Below are 20,504 nucleotides of genomic sequence, written 5' to 3'. Positions count from 1 at the left end.
TATAACCGTGATAGTCAGAAGGCTAGGCGATCACAAGAAAAGTCATAGGGCTGGACGACCACCACCAGCCATTAAGTGTAGTCGAGACGACGGACTACTCTCTCACATTGAGCGAGCCCCGCTACACTCTCCCAGCTGGTCACTAAACGGCACAACTAGCATGCCGTAAAGACCCGCCCTACTCTGCCTCTGGGGGAATGTGATTGGACCAAAGCAGAGTTGACAGACACACACACAAACAGTGCAATCAGACATGCAGAGACGCTGCTTGCAGTAGAGAGAGTGGAGAATTTTGACTTGTTGCGTTTGTGGTGATGTCTCGCAGATAATACAGATAATACATATGAAAAGTATAATTTGCTCAGAGTCAAGAGACAGTTGTGGTTCGGTCCGGATCTCGACCAGAGTCCAGACTTTGAGAATGCCTGTGTTAGACCTACAGTATAATACTGCCAGGCGCCAGCTGCTATAACAAAACCAAAAGCGTTTTGTATTTGTTAGTTAAGATCTGTTTAGATCTTTAGAAGATCTGTTAGTTTAGATCTGTATTTATAATTTATTATTGTTTTGTCATTATTATTATTAGTATTGTTGTTTCTGTTGATGTTGATATTGTGTTGTTGGCTGTTGTTGAAAATGTTAAATAAAAAAATGTGATACAAAAGAAATATATCGGCCGATATGGCTCATAGACGATCGGTGATTGGTATCGGTGGCAAAAAACGTGATTGGGGCATCCCTACCATATATTATACCTAGGTATGTATAATTGGGTGTCGTCAGCGTAACATTTTAAGTTTATGCCAAATTTGCATATCATATTGCGGAGGGGTAGCATGTAAATCAAAAATAGCAAAGGGCCCAGAACAGAGCCTTGTGGGACACCGCATTGCAATGGGAGGGTCTCAGATGTTAAATCATTATATACCACGCAGTGTGTTCTATCAGTTAAATAAGATTCAAACCAAGCGAGTGCATGACCCTGAATGCCAACAAGCAAGCAATAAGAGCACAGAAGTTAGATTTGAGTCGAGAGAGAGCAGTAAGTAATTTGTGACTTTGGTAACTGCCGTTAGTGTAAGGCTCTAAAGCCAGATTGAAAAGAGTCATTAAGATTATTGTTTGATACTTTGTTTATTGTTTATACATCAGAATGTAGCAGGGTGGATTATCCCTGCTTCGTGGGAACGGTTGCTGGCAGTCACAAGGTAGCTGGACACAGTAGAGCTCCGTCTGACTGCACCCTCGTCTTTGGGCCTGGAGTGTCAACCTGGGACCCGGTAGTGAGAGTGAATGGGGCCCGGGATTTACCAACCTGGTTTGGTACTCTGGTCCTCCTAGCCTCTCCGGGGCGGTCAGCAGTACTCCCCAACTCGCTCTCACTTCCCTGATTACCTCCTTGGGCCCTCCCACACCTAGTGACTGATATGCCTAAATAGATTCGTCCCTCCCGCAAGCAGTACCCTCCCTTGATGACCACTAGAAACCTTACAATAAAAAGGGAAAGGTGGAATAGGAAGGGGTTAATTGGATTAACGTTACCCACACCAAAATAGTTGTTAAACGGCTCATGAAGGGACACGCACACAGAACTCCCATCTAATTCTTTAATGGTAATTATGCTGGTCAGTTACACTGATTTAATAATAGTGACCAAATGGGCTGAAGTCCCACTATAGTTCCGTTTGTAACTCCATACCTCATAAACATGTATATTATACACCCACCTCTGGGTTAATATCAGGGATAATATACTTCAATGTGTTTGACTCATCGCCCACGTCTGGGTCTTCACCCTGTATAATACCTCTGACAGGCTTTAATTATATGTCAAGAATAATACCTCTCTAGGCTTTATTTATAATACACCAGGGCCCTCATTCATCAATAGTGTGCGTAGAACATTTCTATTTCCACACGTAAGCACGGAATGTAGAACTAGTGTACGCACAGGGAAGTCGGGATTCATCACACGGTGCGTACGCAGGCTCTATGCCCCTCCGTGTTGATGAATACCACTTTGTTCTACCGTCAATGCTCGTGCATGATTATCCATATATGGTCATGAAAATGAGGAAACACCCCCCATGGGATGTGAAATAATGGACTGACCCGAGCGGAACCCTGAGAAACTCCACGAAGATTGTTCACTGCTGTCGAACCAAGAAGACACTATCGCGTATTATGGGATAAATAATAAAAGGCGGACTTGTAAACGGTGATGTCAGATATCAACGGCTCCCTAAGACCATTGCTGCAATTCTGCCTGGACAGCTCAGAATACTAATAAAGACCGTTCGTTGACCACTGTTTGGCGTTGGTTGTGTGTCATTATAACCGTGCTGTAATATGAATGCCTTTATTAGTTGTGTTCGATTGGCTATATGATTTTTAGAGGCATCTATTTTGTTGTCGGCTAATAAAGACCGCGCTGGAATATGACTGCCTTTTCCCGTGTTGTTTGATTGATACCCAGGGATTAAAGTTCTCCTCAATTCTATTCCAAATCGCGATGGATCTCCCGTCAATTTTCTACCTGCTGCATATGATTTCTAGAGGCATACTACAATCTATTTTGATGTCAGTATTGGGTAGCCTATATAAACAATACTAGAGAGCATATACAAGAACAATGAATCTCACTGCATGTATGATGTAGGCATGCCTTTCAATACATGAACTTGAATTCCATCATGTTTGTGTGCGGGACTCACAAGGCTGTTGTCACAATGGGTGGTACCGGTACAGTAATAATTACAGTCCACACAATATCACGATCCATGCCATAGCCTATGTTCTATTAGGACATGATCTGTGACGACAAATGTTCTAGAATGTTTGATTAAGATATCATACTCTGACAGCATGCCTATGAGCAACAAAAACGCGAACTTGAATCCCATCATATACATAGTCTGTCCACTATATGCATGGTGTCATTGCAATGCGTTTTCTATTCTTTCTTATACAGTAAAAAGGGGGAAGAACACTATATTCATATGACTTATTCTGCTTACAGCTTCGAAATTCCACTTGTTTCGTTTAACGTAAAGCCTTTTAAATATAATCAAAACGTTCCCGTGTTTCGGCGGTCTGTGCACAAAATAATAACGAGTTGAGCTTTATGATTTATGATGAATTGAAAATGGGGGACCCTGATGTAAACAAGACGAAAGTTGGTCTGCATCCCCAATTAACAATTGTATGTACTGAGCTGTACTGTACTGTACCCATTCTGCAATCTGTTAATAAACTTTTCAATCAATCAAGCTACGCGGAGCGCAGTCAGTCAGTAGCCTACACCCCGTATATTCCGATAACGCTATATAAACCATGCTGCATTCATTCTGAGAGAAAGATCTATTATTCCAAATGCTATTTATAGGGTTTTGACCATAATTACACTACTGTTGCTATTTTACAATGAACTATAATGAACTACGGTTCGTACAGAACATGCCAGTGTTATTATGCACAGAAGCTCATTTCCTTGTTGTAATAATATATTCTACCACTGGGCGTCAGGTAAGTGTGGTCTGACCTGTGCGTAGATGTAAGCACGGAGTCAAGTTCAAATCGAAATTGATGAATCCCACTCTTTGCTTAGAAATTATCGTACGCACAGGGTAAGGACAGATCTGTGCGTAGAACACGTTGATGAATGAGGGCCCAGGTCTGTAACCTCCCCACAGGGAAAGGGTTAATTAGATGGGAAAATATTATTAAACACAAACACGTTATCACACTCAAAGAAAATGAAAAGAAATCACAAGGTGGGCCCACAAATACCAAACACAAGTCCTATGCTAATGCCGGCATGTATTGTTAATGGGGTACCCCTAGAACTGTGGTTAGCAACGTTAGCTTTGCCCGCAGGCTGCACCACACTGTGTACTGTGTAATAGATCCGGAGCATTGATGCTCAATTGTACTCAACCCAAAATGGCGGCCGCGCCGCACCACCACCGTCCGGGTGGCCAGATGGTGTCGAACGCTCTCGTCGCGGGTGCTAGCAGGCGGGGCTGGAGCAGGGGCAGTAGTGAGCTGAGAGCGTGTGCTGGGTGTTGGCGACCTCTGCCGGTCGGGACGATCTCCCGTGTTGGCCTGAAGTCAGCCGGTGCAGAACGGTTGTAAACAGCCGGTGCAGAGTCGACGGCGCGCATATATAAACTCGCCCTCACTCACACTGAAGCTACACTCTGGGTCCCAAACAGCCCACCTGCTACACGATTATACTGTGGCGCAACGTGGTTGACTATACCACCGGTCTTCTTCAGCGCCTCGCGCTAGGGTTGCACTGGAGTCGATATAGCCGTTAGCCGCACGCTAATTATACCGTCACACTGCTACTGTAACCCGACAACTATGGACGTCAGTCCCGTGGCTCAGTCTCTCTTACTCACGCACTATCACGGATACTCCTATGATAACCCGTCGCTCGCTCCGGCGGGGCTCTCTGGGGGTTCTTTAACGGGGCTATTCCAAAGCACCTCCCGTTGCAGCTGCGACCGTTCACAGCAACATCCCAAACAGAAGAGGACTCGTCTCCCCTCTTCCGCCTCCATTTATTTCCTTCCCATCTCTCTCGGACACTCTCTGCCTGCCACCGCCCCCTGCTGGTACCGCCTGCTAGTCACACAGGGAAAAGGATGATGAATATGGTCCAGTAACCCTGTTCATAATCCATATTCCAGCGATAGAAGAAGGAGGAGCTCGCGTCATTGTTCGTGAGAATATCAATGGAAACTAGTCAACATGTCTTTGTGCACAAAGGGGAGATAAAAGGCAAGTCAGCACATCTGAATAATAGGCATATTTTCAGGTTGCTACAAGAAGTATGATATTTAGACTTGGTCCTCAAATTGAATGGAAGGGAATGAGGAGCCTGACGCCTGGAAGGAATGGTGGTGTTGACAGCAGACAACAGGGACAGCAGTGGTTGCTAGCCTACTTAGAGGTAATCCAAAAAAGGGCCTGCCGGATTATGCTGGGCTGAGACTATTTTAACTACCCCTCTGCTATAACCAGCCTGAACCTCTTCTATCTACTAAACTACCCCTCTGCTCTCTACAATAACTACCCCTCTGCTATGACCAGCCTGCACCTAGCTGCTCTCTAACGACCCCTCTGCTATGACCAGCCTGCACCTAGCTGCTCTCTACTATAACTACCCCTCTGCTATGACCAGCCTGCACCTAGCTGCTCTCTACTATAACTACCCCTCTGCTCTCAACTATAACTACCCCTCTGCTCTCTACTATAACTACCCCTCTGCTCTCTATTATATAACTACCACTCTGCTATCTACTATAACTACCACTCTGCTCTCTACTATAACTACCACTCTGCTCTCTACTATAACTACCCCTCTGCTCCAGTGGCGGCTGGTGAATTCTTCTCCAGGGGGGGTGCTATACCAAACATTTAGCAAAAATGTACCTAGGCATGCATTGGCGAAACCACAGACTGAGTAGCCTACTGTGCACGTCAGAGCTTCGGCGAAACCACAAGGTATGAATATTTAAGTAGGTAGAGTACAACTATCACCATTGCCATCAATCAATATATGATCACAGTCAGTCAATGCAGCCACGTTTCCAATAGCCCTACACAAACATGCACGCCCAGGTCTCTCTCTCTCTCTCTCTCTCTCTCTCTCTCTCTCTCTCTCTCTCTCTCTCTCTCTCTCTCTCTCTCTCTCGTATTCAGATCCATCCAATAATAATCACAGATGTATATCTTGTCATTTTAAACAAGTTACCATTATATTGTCCCGGGTGATTATGCCCCCCTGCGGCGAAATTAATTAGTATCTCTCTCTCTCACACACACAGCATGACGTGGAATTCAAGCTATCGTTACAAGACTTACTTACCGTCACAAGAGTTGAATGGGGCGAGATATTCAGCTGTCCAGTCCACAACAAGCCATAATCCACTTTTTTTTTTTAAATCCACTCAAAAAGAAACTCCAGTAAAGTTTAAACAGTCCATACCGTCGTTAGCTGCATCCATCTACCAGCCAAGGTAGCAAAATCTCCGGACTGCCGGAAGGATCCGATCATCCGGAAGGACCCTGCTTGCTTGGTGCGCTAGAAAACACGCTCCGATTCCATCATATTACATCATATTTGAACGCACTGATAGGCGAAATGTATTTGCTAGACCTATTTAATTGGCTGCGATGATACAGCGATGATACCAGTGCACGCCCACTGCGTGCGCGATACGTCTCTGTTATGGTTTGAAACCGACCCCAACAGCACGGCACAGACAGGTAGTTCAGAGTTAGCCAAAGACTAGGGCATATTTATTTCTGAAACAGGAATGAGCGAAATAACAATAAGAACAACAAAGGGGAGAATGTTCTTGGCAGAGTTGTCTGCGGCTCTGCAGATCGTCCCGGTATTGAGATGGTGAAGCGGTGTAGCGCCACTGCCTCTGCGGCTCTGCAGCTACTCCAGGATCCAACTCGGGGAGGAACGGAGAGAGAGAGAGTGGTCAATAAACAAGCCAACGGAATACAGAGGCAGTCCAGTCCTCCTTAGCTGAGTCCAGTATAATCACACGTGACTTAATCTTCAGTGTTACCAACACACAAGTTTAGCTGAGTCCAGTACAATCACACGTGACTTAATCTTCAGTGTTACCAACACACAAGTTTAGCTGAGTCCAGTACAAAACAAAAACGGCAAATCTTCAGTGTTATCCAAACACACAGAAAACAGAGAATCCAAAAGGTTCGTTCCAAAAACTCACCAAAGCGCAAATGCGCAAAGCGGGCAACGAGGCACAGCTCCAACGGATGATAGAGAAACACAACAGCGGCGACTTCCATAGACGTCCTGAAGAAAAACAGACGAGGTACAACAACGGGGGGAACAGGCAGCAGCAGTGGTAATCCAAAACGACCCAACAACGACTGACAGAAAGACCCGAGTATATGAAGGGCTCTGGAGCGCTGATTACAAACAAACGACAGGTGCGTGACGGCAATTGGTAATTGACCTAGAAGCGTGTGGCGGCAATGAGCCAATCCCCCTCACAGTACCTTGAAACGTGTGGCGGGAATGGGCCAATCCTCACAGTCTCGCCCAGCTCCAGAGGTAGTCTACTCTCATATCAGACAGTGACGTCATGTGAATCACAAAACAATGATTTATATTTGATATATTAACGTTATATTGTGCATTTGAAACACAAACATACTTAAAATGAGTAAATATTAATCATTTTAAACATGTTTATTTTATTTTTAGGGGTCTAAAATTAAAATTAAAATTAAACATTTTCTTCTTCTCCTGCTCTCTTTACCAGGGGGGGGGGGGGGGGGGGGGGAGGGGGAGCGGCCCCCAGTGGCGAGCCGCCACTGCTCTGCTCTCTACTATAACCACCCCTCTGCTCTCTACTATAACTACCACTCTGCTATGACCAGCCTGAACCTCTGCTCTCTACTATAACTACCACTCTGCTCTCTACTATAACTACCCCTCTGCTCTCTAATATAACTACCACTCTGCTCTCTACTATAACTACCCCTCTGCTCTCTACTATAACTACCCCTCTGCTCTCTACTATAACTACCCCTCTGCTCTTAACTACCGCTCTGCTCTGACAAGCCTGAACATCTGCTCTTTCTCCAAAAGGAGAGAGGAGCTGTGTCTCAGTTATGCCAGACATATCCTGAAATCTCAAATGAAAGAGCTGCTCCCCCTCACGACCTGCTCTGTGTCTGGTAGGGACACTACACAGGCTGCAAAGCTCTGCTCCATGAGGCCAAGAACTGTGCACTATTCCAAGTCTAAAATTCCCTATCTGACCAGATTACTAAATGCACACCATTAACACACTGATGAAGGCCGGACGGTCGAAAACGTTTTGTGCATATATAAATTGTGCGTATTAAAATTAAATATACAGTATATAAATGTTGATAGGATTTTGATCTGAATTGGACTTGGCTGCATACTAAAGAGATGCAGACTAAATCTGTTTTATCTTATTTATTCTAGCTTTGTCATTCAAAGCTGATACATGCCCAGAGCTGTGTGTGTCAAGCAAGCTCTCACCTCGTGGTTTTCTTGTCCAACAACCTAATGATTACCATTTTTTTTTTTTTTTTTCATACAGTCAACATATTCGTAAATAATAGCGCTGCCCGAGGCTGGGCATGATACAGTCAACATATAGCAAGAGAGAGAGCGAGAGAGAGCTCCCGTTCTACAGTCAATATACAGTGTACAGAGAGAGAGACACATTGGAAAGAAATTGAAATGCTATTTGGCCCTAAACAGAGAGTACACAGTGGCAGAATACCTGAGCACTGTGACTGAAGATCCTTGACTAGGTACAGACTCAGCGAGCACAGCCTAGCCATCGAGAAAGGCCGCCATAGGCAGACTGTGTGTGTTAGAAAGAGAGAGAGAGAGAGAGCATGTGTGTTAGAGAGAGAGCATGTATGAGAGAGATAAGCAAAGATGACCCCCTAAAGGATATTCAACTTTTAATGAAAGAACAAAACAGAAGGAAAAGATAACTTCACAAAGGCAACATGAATATACATAGATCCAAAAGGACAAAGATCAACACTTAATCCAAAGAGAAGAGGGTCTATACCAGAGAAAACAAAGCAGCAAGGAGCCAATGGCCGACAGCTAAAGGCTAGCCAGGTAGGCTACTGACACCAGGCCACACACAGCTTTGGCCAACGGCCCAACGCTACCCAAGCTACACAAACGACCAAGACAATGAATTCACACACAGCACATGTCGTATCTCCAAATGTTGTGAAGTAACATATGTTTTGCCTGGAAAAAAACATCGTTATTAACAAAACATTCGGGAGGGGAAGGAAGGAAGAGTGGGGTAATGTCATGATTTTCATTAATCTTACCTGCACCAAGGAACGCAGGGCGAAAGGCCGCAACACAGGTCTCCACGTTGACGAAAGGCCTCTCGCTGGCGGGACAAAAATAACCCCCTGCTATTCTCACGGCTAATGTCAATGGTCATAGCACAAGCTAACAGCTAACTCAAGGCTAACTGATAGCATCAAACGAACGTTCCCAGCCGAGCGCAGCCGGCAGCTAACGTCGTAGCTAAACAGCTAACTGGCTAACAGTTAGCTCAACCAGGCTATCGCTAACCATTAGCTAACGCAGAAGCAAGCTATGCGGCTACATACAGGTGCTGACACCAGGCCACACACCGTTAGCTACTAGTAGTACTACAACAGCTAGTCGGCCAGTTTAGCTCCAGAGAGAGAGAGAGAGAGAGAGAGAGAGAGAGAGATGTCCACGGCGGGAATAGAATAGAGTTAATAGAATAGGTTAAAAACTCACCAAACGTCCAAGAGGATGGAGACAACCGCGTGGAGTTGACGAAGTTCATCTGCCAAACGACCATCCTCTTCATCTTGGCTGTATGCGCTGTCTCTAGGTTAGCTAACGCTAGTTAGCCTTTAGCTAAGCTAGCTACTAGCCGACATCATCATGGCTATACCATGACAAGGCTCCGGCCATTTGTCCCGCCAGCGAGAGGCCTTTCGTCAACGTTCCTTGGTGACCGACCGACTGATAATGACCGACCTCTTTCTTCGTCTTGGCTGGCATAACTATAATAGTCAAAAGCTGCACGCGCGAAATAGTCAGACGCAGCTGACTCACGCCGGCGTACTACACATGATGTAAGTAACCACTCCCTTCGTTGAAACCAATAGTATGTCTGCTGCAGAGCCCCAGAGGCTGAGCTCCAATAATGTCTGCAGACCCAGGAACAAGTCAGACACATTCTACAAACGTGTCTAATGTGAAATATATAAGCATATAAGCAAAACTAGATTTTAGGTCTGTGATGAAAAAGGGCCTCGCGGGAAGGGGGGTCTCGCAAAAAAAATAAAAATAAAAAAAATAAAAATAAAAATAAAAAAAACATTTTTTTTTCTTTTCTTTTTTTTTTTTTGCGAGGCCCCCCTTCCCGCGAGGCCCTGTGCGACCGCACTGCTCGCACACCCCCTGAGGCGGCCCTGCTTCTCACCTATAACACCCAATCACATTCTTCTTAATTGATAAAAGGGGTGAGTGGAGTGGCACATTACACAATATCTACTCTAAACTAAAACTGAACACAGTAAAAAGCTGGTACTGTATGTGGTTGAGAAGTAGCAAAACCAGCCATTTCCCAAGTGAGTTGAGTTAACAAAAAAACATAATAATAATGTGAACTTCCAGTTTAAATAGATTTAAGAAAGATTTTAGGAACTTGTCCACAGTGTTCCCCTCCAGAGCTTGGTTGATGTTGCTAGCCTTATAACCCTTATAGCAGGGCTATTCAACTAAATTGTTCAGGGGGCCACATTGTCAGAAATCCAAGGGGCCAGGGGCCGGACTGCCACAGCGCCTCCCCGTGCTATGAATATATGTACACTTGACACAACACGCAACCACATTTTCACAACTTTTATTTAACTACATTGCAAAAGTAGTATACTTTTCAAAAAAAGTGCTTCATTTATGTGCCACATCTGCAACATCTCCTGCAAAAAGTGCTTCAATTATGACTGTGCAACAACTGCAACATCTCCTCTTCAACATTTCAATATAAAAATAAAATAAAAAACAAACAAGTGCATGATGTGCATCTGAACATTCTAACTTCAACACTTGAACAAAAAAAACACATTTATAGTGCAGCTGAGCTTATGAAAAAGTGCTTCATGTCTGTGCAACAACAGCAAATCACAGCATCTTATCAGCACTTATTGTCCACTCTTAACTCTCAAACATCAGGGGGGTGGGGGGCAGACAGGCCTAGCCTACATACACACATCTAATGAGAGCGATTGCACTTCTTTGACTGGGCAATGGCAGAGAAAGAGGGTTCATAGGAAGTGAGGGCTACCCGCAAACAGTGATGCAAATGCTCATTTGTCAAGGAGGCACGGTTGCTTGTTTTAATGGCATTCATGTGAGAGAAACTGGATTCACAGGTGTATGTTGAGCCAAACATTGTTAGCACAGATATTGCCAGCGTTTTTATTTTGGGGAATGTCTTGACATGAATACACTTTATCCAAAATGTTGTGGTGGATTCATTCTCAAGTGCCTGCTTCAGAGCAGATGATGCTTGCATGTCAATTATTTCAAGTTGCAGGAGACCTTCATCAATGTGAAGCGATGCAAGGAACTCTTGTCCTTTTTTGGAAATAGCAGCTACATTGGCAAATGGGTTGCTCACAAAATGCATCAATTCTCTGGACATGTCAAATTCATCAAATCGACTTGCAAAGTTTTCCCTCAATTTATCAATGAAATCTGTCATTAATTGAGTGACTTTTGGCTCAATTGTGCGTGTTAACGTTGACATGAAAAAAAAAAAGTAAAAAAAAAAAAAAAATTAAAAAAACAAAAAAAAAAAAAAAATTATCATGTAATCTTTGGCGGGCCGGTCAGAATCATCCCGCGGGCCGGATCTGGCCCGCGGGCCGCCAGTTGAATAGCCCTGCCTTATAGAGATGTCAAACACACATGATTGCCTGCTTCTGGCCACAGCTCACAGCTCTAGACATCGATTATACCGTACATGTTGAATTGCTGTTGACCACTTGCCAACTCCCAACATCAAATTGCTTCTGACTGTCGGCCGGCCGCCAGCTGCATTTTGAACCAGTATCAGTTGAAGTCTGGGGAAATGTGATTTGGGCTTTAAGGGACTTGATTTGGACTTAACGTTTGATTGATTGATTGAAAATTGTATTAACAGATTGCAGAATGGGTACAATATTGTCATAATCTGAACTTTGTGAACATTTATCCTCTGGCACCATCGTGTGCTCATCGGCGGTACTACGCCGTTCTGGACTATCTGTTATTGTCATCGTTCATTTTCATTCTATCACATGTCATAGCCTCTGCCTGGCTCACAACCTTGTCTCATGTAATCTGTAATGTCCCTGCCTATTAGTCTAGTGTCCTTGTCTAGTCGTCATGTATTCTTTGTGTTAGTGTTCTTGTGTCCTAGCCTTCAGGCCCAGCTGTTTCTTGTCTTCCTAATTGGTTCTATACGTGCCGCCCCCTGTTTACCAGTGTTGCGTCATTGTTTTCTGTTTGCCCCAGTACCCTGTCGTGCTTCTCTGTTTATCCTTCGTGAAAACCCTTGTTATCCTGTATTTCCTCATGAGTCCGTTCCCGTATTTCTAGTTCATGTTCTCCAGCTTGGCTGAGGTTTGGTTTCCCGTGTTTTCAATTTTGGTTTTGTTTTCCCCTGTAATGTTCCTTGTTTACTGCTACTCCAGTAAAACTTGTCAATTACAACGCTGACTCGTGCCTCGTCTCTCTCACCCTCCACTGTCCTGCGCTTGAATCCTACACCTTTCCTAAACTCCCCTACACAACAAATAAAGTACAGCTCAATACACACAATTGTTAAGGGGATGCAGACCAGGGCCCCTGCCCCCGTACCTGGTTCAACTAAGTCGATCAAAAGTCCCAATATCCAGATTCAATTAACCCGATGTTTGAATCCAGGCTTTCCCTGTTCCTCGAACGCTGATTCAGTTTCGTTAATTCGACTTGATACTCAGGATAATTGCACGCGGCCGCCTCACCTGAAAAGACGATCGCAGGTGTCGATCGCAGAAATCCTGATTTTCTAACGGCATTGATTGATTGATTGATTGATTGAAAACTTTATTAACAGATTGCAGAATGGGTACAATACAGTACGGCTCAATAGCCTCGCCGACAAGTTAAATGCATAATCTATAGGCTAATTTTAAGTCCCTCATTACCCCAATCAATCAGATTATATTTCTTTAAAGGGGACATGTACTATAAATGTCATTTTTCAGTCTCTAGCATTGTATTATAGTAATAGGAGTTAGTATCAATGTGTTTTAGTGTCTAAATACCATATTGGCGGATTGCTCTGATTCAGCTCAGATAATTTCCTGCTCCAGTAAATTAGTCCATCCTGATTTGAAGGCCTGAGTCACGTCATTCAGGCTCTGGGTAGAAGACAGTGATGTGATTGGCTCTGTGGTTGTAGCTAATGCCCGCCCACAATCTACATAGACGATACACGCAGACTAGACAGCGAGTGGAAAAACCACTTCCTCATACTGCGAGGCAGTGAAACCCGACACCTCTGCATACTCTGGAGGGAGAGAGAGAGAGAGAGAGAGAGAGATAGAGAGGGAGAGAGAGAGGGAGAGACAGAGAGAGATAGAGAGAGGGAGACAGAGAGAGAGAGGGAGGGAGCACTTGGGGGGGGGGGGGGGACCTGCCGCGCCACACAGGAGAGGGGAGGAAGGGAGGCCCCCCCCCCACACAAGCTGCCGCAGGGAGAGAAAAACGAAAGGAAGAGACGGCCTGTCTTTTTTTTCTCTCTCTCTCTCGCACCCCCCCCCCCCCTCTCTCTCTCTCTCTCTCTCTCTCTCTCTCTCTCTATCTCTCTCTGTCTACCAGTCGCAGACTGTGTGGACTGACTGTCACAAGTGCTTATGGGCGGAGCCAGGCCATAACAGCCTGAAATCTTGAAGCTGGAAAATGATGGTTTTGAGTACTTGATTCGAAATATAAAACAATGCATTTTTTTGAAAAAAACCTTACAGATGTCTTCAATAGACTAACAGGAATTGTGTAAAGTTGCCCAAATAGTGCTAGGAATAGCAGTACATGTCCCCTTTAAATGTGCCTGCTGGCAGTAGGCTTAATGGAATGAATAATCGAATGAGTTCAACTCTTTCAGAATAAGTAGATAAAAACAAGCCCAAAGAGTATCTAATTGATACGAATTAATAGATACTTATGAGGATATCTGTACTGTATGTGCTTAGGTATCATGTACTATATAAATACATGGTTCCCAAAGTTTTCAAGGAGCAACCCCCGAAATAACGTGTCAGGTTTTAATCTGTTTCGGACATCATCCATACATGCATTGAATTGATTAACCTTTGGTTTATACCAGTGACACCAGTATTGTTAATCACCCTCTTGTTCATCATCAAAGTGCTTGAACAGATGCATTTTCTCAAGTTCATTCATCAAAACGACAAAGGCTTGCAATTGCTCATTCGTTTTCTCAAGGCACGTCCACGTCATCAAATCCGTCAAACAGCGCATCTCCTCCTCAAACATTTGAATCCCAGTTACAATATCACAATAACGTGTGAGTGACAGTGATACAATTCAACAATCCACATATTCAGATTTGTCGTAATTCACATCACAATCCACGCATAAAGACGCTTCAATTTATGCTTGAATGAAACACAATTCAGGCAAATATATAAACCGCGGAGAATATGAAACGAATCAGAGCCAAGCGCCTGATGCTCGATATTGGCTTTTTTACCGATACCGATATACCGATATTGTCCAACTCTTAATTTCCGATACCAATATCAACCGATACCGATATATGCAGGGTTTCCCCCCCCCCCCGAAAAAACTGAATAATTTCAGGTAATTAACATTACATATCTCTTGTCGTGTAATTAATACCACATTATGCATACTTTGACAATAAATAAAATAATAATTTGTTCTTACTTGCTTGCCTGGGTAAATAAAGGTTAAATAAATGTAAAAAAAATTATAATAATATCGGACATCCCTACTTTCATTCATTAAAAATATCCCCGCGGGATTCACATTTGCAATGCTCCACATTATTAAAATAACCACATAGTGTGTGTCGCGACTGCGAGTGCCGTATAGCTATGACGTGCATTATTTAGGACAATATGAATATGATTTATTATCAGCATTTTAGGTCTATTATTTTACATTTCAAAAGCCCCCTCTAGAAGAACGAAGCACAAAAACATAATTCAGAATGGTATAATGGGATCTAGACTGTAACGATTATTTCAGATAGCGAGCTAGCATTTCTTTGCGAGGGCGTGTCTATGCAGGTTATCCAGCTAACTGAACTTAACCCTGCACTGGAGCAGGTTCAAACTTTTTGATCTGTTGCCATAGTGATTTAGACAATCGCGTGTCGGGGAACCGACAGGTCAGGCTTAAGTCAAGTTATCCTGAAAATTATCCGGCTAACTCAGTTAGCCAGGTACGAGGAACAGGGCCCAGAGAAAGACTTTCGTCTTGTTTACATCAGGGTCCCCCATTTTCAATTCATCATAACATATATGACATACATGACATACAGATAGCCAGTACTGCTACATCTATACATGTAGGTAGGCAGGGTGGGGTAACTGTACATTGGGAACCTTACTTGGTCCCAAAAAGAGGGTCTCGTGTATTATTGGGTTACTGTAAATTGGAGGGGGTTGGGTTAGGAAATTTACAGGGGCCAGTTTCGAATTGCAGTCTCCCGTAGGTGCTTTTTGAGAGTGGTTTTGAAAGTGGGTAGTGATTCACATTCCTTTACAGCTATGGGTAGGGCGTTCCACATTGATGTGGCATAGTTGCAAAACGTGTTTTGTCCCTTGTTTGAGCCGAATCTGGGTTTCACATGATTTGTGGAGCTCCCTCTGGTGTTGTGGTCATGGTATTCACTGACCTTTGGGAAGTAATTTGACATGTACATGGGTAGTGGTACCTTAGTTGTGTAGTGTATCTTGTAGACCAGGCCCATTGCAAGTTGCTGTACTCTGTCGTCTACTCTAAGCCATCCTAGGTTGTCAAAGTGGGCAGGGGTGAGGTGGGTTCTAGGAGTAAGGTCAAGCAGTAGTCTGACCAGTTTGTGTTGTGATGTTTGTAATTTTGTTTTTAGCGCCTTTACGGTGCTTTGGTACCATGCAGTGAAAGTCATAGTACCCTTGAATGAGTGCTCCTGCCAGACTCTTCAGGGTATTCTTGTTTACCCGAGAGGAGATCTGGTACAAGAATCTAGTTCGTTGGTTGACTTTTTTTATTACATTGGATGCCATTTTGTCACAGGAAAGATTTGCCTCTAGGATGGAACCTAGGTATGTAATTTCATCTTTCCTTGTGACAATATTGTCACCCACTGTAACTGACAAGCCATCGGTCTTGCTGAGTTTGTTATTTGAACCGAAGAGAATGGATTCTGTTTTACCCAGGTGTAATGATAGTTTGTTATCAGCGAGCCAGGTGCAGATTTTGCCGAGTTCCGAGCTGAGGGTTTTTTCAACCTGTAACTTGTTCTTGTCAGAGACCAGCAGGGCTGAGTCGTCCCGCGAACAGGAACAAGTTGCAGTCACAAGCTGACGACATGTCATTTGCATGAATTAAGAACAGTAGCGGACCTAGTATGCTTCCTTGTGGAACACCACAGCTCACTGGGAGGGGGGGGGGGGGATAGGGTACCGTTTACCTCCACCACCTGTTCTCTCCCCTCCAGGTAGGATTGCATCCAGCTCACTGATAGACTATCAAAACCAATTGCTTTTAGCTTGTCAATCAGAATGGAGTGATTGACAGTGTCGAAGGCCTTTTGTAGGTCCAGCATGACCATGCCGCAGTATTTGCCCGCGTCCACCTCTTGTTTGATGTGGTCGTTCAAATAGAGAAGGCATGTGTCAGTGGAGTGGGATGTTCTGAAGCCAGATTGGAATTCGTAGATTAGATTATTTTCCGCAAGGTACTTTTCGACCTGTTCGTATACTATTTTTCCCATGACTTTCGAGATGGAGGTAAGAATAGAAACAGGGCGGTAGTTGCCTGGGTCTAATTTGCTGCCCTTTTTGTGCAGGGGGGTTACTCTCACAATTTTGAAGTCTTTGGGTACGTGTCCCTGTTTTATGGAGAGGTTTATTATGTGTGTGATGACTGGGGTGATGGTGGCTGCTGAGTCTCTGAGGAATTTGGAGGGGATATTGTCATGGCCAGTGGCCTTGTTTGGTTGGAGGGCGCTCAGTTTTTTGAGTACCTCAGCTACTATGTGTTCTACCCCAAAATGCCCTGAGTGGGGGGGGGGGGTAGTTTATTAACCAGTGTTGTGGCTATGTTTGTAAAGAACATGTTTAGGTATTTGGCCACATCCAGTTTGTCTGTGATGAGAGTGTTTTCTGTCTTTATGTTTATGTTTGTAAATCTGGTTTTAAGATTTTTGCTGCAGCCTAGTTGGTTGTTGAGTCATTTCCAAAGTTTGCGTGTTTGTTTTTGTTTTCCTCGGTTTTGTCATTGATGACATTTTTTTTGCGGTATTGATCATGGTGTCTATGTAATTTCTTAGTCTGTTTCTTTGAATTTTTTTTCAACCACGTGTGCTTGGAGTTCACTGTTATGAGCTTTTGGTAAGCTTTGTCTGACTTTTATGAAGTTCAGAGTATTTTTTGTCTCTTTTTTTCATAGCGGTCAGTATTTCAGTGTGCATCCATGGCTCAGCGCGGTTTTTAACCCTGGTGTTTCTTAGGGGTGCCATGTTGTTAAGTATAGTTGTGAATTTGGTTTTGAATCCAAGCCATGTTTCTTCAACTAGTGTACCACTGAGCTCATCTGACCAGTCCATGCTCTCCAGTTCTAGGTTAAAGGCCTCTCTAGAGTAGGTTTTGAGGTCCCTAGATGTGACTGTTTTGTGACAGCCAGCCTTTTGTTTTAGCTTTTTGCGGGTACAGAATATCATGTAATGATCCCTTAACCCGCATGCTATCACCCCTTTGTTGGAGATCATGGACTTAGAATTAGATCAATGGTAGTTTGTGTTGAATCACATACTCTTGTGGGTTGGGTGATTAGCTGGCTGAAACCGTGCAGATCACAAAACCTACCGAAGGCCTTGAAGACTGGTGCTTCTTTACGTAGCATATCCGTGTTCCAGTCCCCGATACGAATCTTTTCTACACTTTCCACCCCAGCTAAACACCCATCCAGTGTGTCATAGAAACCACTCTGCTCTGGTGGTCTATAGATTGTGCCTACTAGTATGGATTTCGCCCTTTCAAATAAGATTTCAACCCAAACAGTTTCAATTTCATCATGGTTAAGGTCAGTACGGTTGATGAATTTGGTGTCTTTATGGTATCTTTATATACATGCAGACACCACCTCCATACTGGTTCCTATATCCTTCCTGTAACTGAGGGGTACAATTCCCTGACTGTATTGAGAGTATGGTATTATTAAACCACTACTTAGTTATGTACTTTAATTACTGGCCATACAGTACATGATATATCTGGTGAACACCCACACAAGAATACGGCAATGACAAAGAAAGTTCTAGTTAGAGGTATTTATTATTATTAGAGCAGCAACGGTAGGTTACAGATTGAGAATTATAATTGCGCTTGTAAGGCGAAGAACACTTAAAGTAGGTCAAGAGCGTAAGTCCATGAGAATAGTAAGATGGGTATAACTGACGCCACCTGTAGCATAGTAATTACATAAGGCACACTCGTAGTCAGCTGGAGACACTAGGGGGTTCCCTCCGGTTGTAAGCCGGCAGGGTAGAGGAATGTTCGGGAGCAAAGTCTGGATCAACGCGGAATAACGAGGCTCCAGATACAGGAGCCAGTGCAGTACTCCCTTGGTCCTTAGACAAAGCCACAGCTATAATCCAGTATGCACGACAGCATGGATGAAAGCTAGCCAGCCTCTGGTCCTAGAGGCGGGCTCGAGGGTGCTCCTCACAGGGGTAGATCCTACACGACAGTGGGGTAGACGGTTCTCTGCTCCAGCAGCCACGGTACCAAAGCAATATAATCCAGCCGGAAAAGGCTCTGCATTCGCCGGTGTAGGTTCTCCGGTGTACATATCCAACGGTTCTCGTCTAGGACTCCTCGGGTGGTGGCGCGAGTTTAGGCCGCCCAGCCTGGATAAGTGCACTAGCTATAGGTACGACGAACCGGTGGTAATGCTGGTCACTGTAGAACGGTAGCCGCACGATACACTATAAATAATAGACTATTACTTCACAATCGAATAAGTCGAACTCGACGATACAGCGTTAAACTCTGACACTTTAGCTATATATTCGCACGCGTTCTCAAGGCTCTATTCAGGGGCAAAGGAGGCCCACTTCACGGCACGTTGTATCGTGGTGAAGGCTTCAACGTTTAGGATACTCTACTGCTGTATCCACCTGCGACGTATTTATACGTAAGGTGAATAATCTAGTGCCAACCTCAGTTCTGTCTCGTATTACTGCGCAAACCTGGACATGTTGAGACATGCCTTGGCGTTGTCTTTGAACTTGCCATTGGGGGTATGGCCGTTGGCGCCTAGGGGTCGCTGTCCAATAGGAGAACGAGTATTATGGTCTGGTTTGTACCTAGGTAAAGGGATATTCCGTGTATATATACAAAGAATATACAAGGGATATCAAACGATATACAAATATTATACATGGGATCTCAAGCAATAAATATATATATTCGTTTAATCTGACCCTTTGTAACAGCCGCCTCCTAATTAGTCCGCACCTAATTAGATAAGCAGAGACAGATTAACCGTCTTGTCAACTACTCAATGTCCGTTGTGGGGAGTAGGGCAATTCACAAAGTCAGTGGGTCATGGTCGTCATCAAGGGAGTCAGGGAGCCTTGGCAACTCTATCAGCCTCGCCACGGGTCGGGTGTATGTCCGTCCCTGGACAAGAACTTCTGCCGCTCTGACCTTTCCGTCGGCACCAGTGATCACTTTGCTTACGCAGCCGGCCGGCCACATAGCTCGGGGTAGTGACTGGTCTATGATCATGACGACTGTGCCCTCCGTCAAGTTGTCTCTATCTTTTACCCATTTCTGGCGGGTCTGTAGAGACGGTAGATAGTGGAGGAGGAAACTGTTCCAAAACTTGTCAGCCAATACTTGACTGTACTTCCACATTCTTCGGCCGTTCGCTTCCTCAGGTCTGTACACCGTCTGTGGGAGCGCGGGGTCCAGCCGCCCCATCAAGAGAGTGTTGGGGGTGACTGGGTCGACATCTGCTACATCACTTGAGACGTAACCGAGGGGCTTTGAGTTCAATACTCCCTCGATCTCTGTGAAGACTGTCGTGAGGACTTCTTCAGCCACGGTCTGGGCCCCAAGCACGGCGTACAGGGCTGTCTTTATTGAACGTACTTCTCCTTCCCAAGTTCCCCCGAAGTGAGGGGCGTTCGGGGGGTTAAACTGGAAGTCAATCTGAGAGGGAGCGAGGTGGGTCTTAAGTTCTGGGCCCATAGCTTGGAAGCTCTCTCTCGGCTCTCTTTCTCCGCCTTTGAAGTTTGTCCCGTGATCAGACAATAATATAGACGGTTTTCCTTTCCGCGCTGTGAATCTCCGGAAGGCCATAAGGAATGAGTCCGTACTCACGGTTGGAAGGAGTTCTATGTGTATCGCTCGGGTGGTCATGCATTTGAATACAATGCCCCACCTCTTCTCCGTCCCTCTTCCTTTCTTCACGTACAACGGGCCGAAGCAGTCCATGCCGGTGGAGTGAAAGGGCTTGTCGCCAAGTCGGAGGCGACAGGGAGGCAGGTCAGCCATCCTGGGTATACTGGGCTGTGCTCGCCACTTGCGACAGTCTAGACAGGTCCGCTGGAAGCGTCGTACTGCTTCTCTTCCTTGCAGTATCCAATAGCGACGTCGGATCT

General features: G+C 44.6%; 1 protein-coding gene across 1 annotated transcript in view; it reads left to right on the top strand.

The window, feature by feature from the left end:
• tmie (transmembrane inner ear) overlaps positions 1–20,504 on the top strand; it is a gene marked incomplete at both ends in the record, with an annotated part of 96,979 nt that overhangs the window by 27,286 nt on the left and 49,189 nt on the right. The gene's annotated exons all lie outside the window — the stretch shown is intronic.

This window comes from Notolepis coatsorum (genome assembly GCF_963971535.1).
Source record: "Notolepis coatsorum genome assembly, chromosome: 13".
NCBI lineage: Eukaryota > Metazoa > Chordata > Actinopteri > Aulopiformes > Paralepididae > Notolepis > Notolepis coatsorum.
Note: the sequence above shows the minus strand (reverse complement) of the source record. Positions and strands in the feature narration are given on the sequence as shown.